This window comes from Danio aesculapii, chromosome 13 (genome assembly GCF_903798145.1).
Source record: "Danio aesculapii chromosome 13, fDanAes4.1, whole genome shotgun sequence".
In the NCBI taxonomy this organism is placed as follows: Eukaryota; Metazoa; Chordata; class Actinopteri; order Cypriniformes; family Danionidae; genus Danio; species Danio aesculapii.
In genome coordinates this window covers 3,901,072-3,903,571 of record NC_079447.1, presented here as the reverse complement: position 1 = coordinate 3,903,571, position 2,500 = coordinate 3,901,072, and the positions used below count along the sequence as shown (strand labels likewise).

General features: G+C 37.5%; 1 protein-coding gene across 3 annotated transcripts in view; it reads left to right on the top strand.

Annotated features, from left to right (window-relative positions):
• The window catches only part of LOC130239311 (signal-induced proliferation-associated 1-like protein 2), a 175,312-nt gene that overhangs the window by 33,495 nt on the left and 139,317 nt on the right, over positions 1-2,500 (top strand). The window lies entirely within an intron of this gene.

The following is a 2,500-nucleotide window of genomic DNA, read 5'->3' as shown; positions in this document are numbered from 1 at the left end:
AATAATAATAATAATAATAGTAATAATAATAATAGTAATAATAATAATAATAATAATAATAATAATAATAGTATTATTAATAAGAATAATAATAATTGTATTAATAATAATAATAGTAATAATAATAATAATAATAATAGTATTAATAATAATAATAAGAATATTAGTATTAATAATAATAATAATAATAATAATAATAATAATAATAATAATAATAACAGTATTATTAATAATAATAATAAATTAATAATAATAAAAAAATAATAATAAAATAATATATGCTGTCACTCCAACATTAGAGTAATGGTAGATTTGAGTGAATTGTGTCACATTAAAGCTAAAGCGTCTGCAGTAAACATTGTTTTTTTATTTGAGATCAGAAGCTGTCAGCAAATTCCCAGAGTGTTTTTCCTCTCCACAAACAGAAGAAAAATAAGAGTAAGAGACACAGAGTGTGTTTGATCACAGTCTGAAGGTTTGTCCCAGAAGAGTCTCTGAGTGTGTTCATTGCAGGAGATTCACAGCTCCAGCAGGGGATTATGGGTAGTGTGTTGAATTGCTACCAACTGGAACGACACAAGGTGGATTATTTGTGCTGCTGGTTATAATTTGAGCATCAGGTTTTGGCTTTGATTTCCTGCTGAAACTGTATCTAGTTATTTTGTGATCTGGAAATGGCTTTAAAATGACACGCTTCACATTTATATTTGTGTCCAAAGCGCCTCATGCTGCTGTTTTTGGAGATTTCAGCTCCAGTGCACCCTGACAATTTCTGAAATAATGTGCTGTGTGATAATATCAGGCTTCTTTTAGCTCTTTCCAGAGTTCATCTTTAGGTTTAGAGTGTCAGATCTTTCTCTTTCTGTTCAGGTGATCTCATACAGCCTCTCTAATATTCAGGTCTGGACACTGTGGAGGCCATTTCATGTCTTTGTTTCATCAACTCTTTTCTTTCTCTAAATAGGATTTTGATGCAGTTAGCAGATCATTATCATGCTAAAAATGAAAACTATTACCACTGAAATCCTTTCCAGAAGGAGTGGCATAAAGGATTAAAACCTGTCAGGACTTTTCATCATTCACAATTCCATCAATTCAGACAATATTGCTAACAACACTGGTAGAAATGCCGCTCAAGCCAGGACAAACAGCCTCTCTCCTACATTGTCTTTCACACGTCTTAAACAATTAAATTGAAAAAAATAATCAAATAATTAACTCTAACCTATTTCCCAGAGATGGGTTGCGGCTGGAAGGGCATCCGCTGCGTAAAAACGTGCTGGATAAGTTGGCGGTTCATTCTGCTGTGGCGACCCCAGATTAATAAAGAAAATGAATGAATGAATGAACTCTAACCTAACCTAACAAATCATAGATCAACAATAAGATCATTTACTCTCCCTGTGTGAATCGTATAAAAAAAAAAAGACAAAGTACACTTATGACTGGTTTTGTGGTAAAGAGTCACATACACTCACTGGCCACTTTATTAGGTACACCTTACTAGTGCTGGGTTGGACCCTTTTGAACTGCCCTAATCATTCGTGTCATAGATTCAACAAGTTACTGGAAAATTCCTCCGATTTTGTTCCATATTAACATGATCGCATCACACAGTTGCTGCAGATTTGTCGGCTGCACATCCATGATGCCAATCTCCCGTTCCACCACATCCCAAAGGTGCTCTATTGGATTGAGCTCTGGTGACTGTGGAGGCCATTTGAGTACAGTGAACTCATTGTCATGTTCAAGAAACCAGGCTGAGATGATTCACGCTTTATGACATGGAGCGTTATCCTGCTGGAAGTAGCCATCAGAAGATGGGGACACTGTGGTCATAAAGGGATGAACATGGTCAACAACAATACTCAGGTAGGCTGTGGTGTTGACATGATGCTCAACTGGTACTAATGAGGCTAAAGTCTGCCAAGAAAATATCCCCCACACACCATTACACCACCACCACCAGCCTGAACCGATGATACAAGGCAGGATGGATCCATGCTTTGCAGACCTCGGTTGTAACGAGGGGTTATTTGAGTTACTGTTGCCTTTCTATCAGCTGGAACCAGTCTGGCCATTCTCCTCTGACGTCTGGTATCAACAAGGCATTTGCGCCCACAGAACTGTCGCTCACTGGATATTTTCTTTTTTTCAGACCATTCTCTGTAAACCCTAGAGATGGTTGTGCGTGAAAATCCCAGTAGATCAGCAGTTTCTGAAATACTCAGACCAGCCCGTCTAGGACCAACAACCATCCCACATTTAAAGTCACTTAAACCACCTTTCTTTCCCATTCTGATGGTCGCTTTGAGCTGCAGCAGATTGTCTTGACCATGTCTACATGCCTAACTGCATTGAGTTGCTGCCATGGGATCGGCTGATTAGATATCTGCGCTAACAAGTAGTTGTACAGGTGTACCTAATAAAGTGGCCGCTTATGTATATCCATTATACCATCAGTAAAACAACAGATTTAATGTTGGCCTAAAACGTCTGC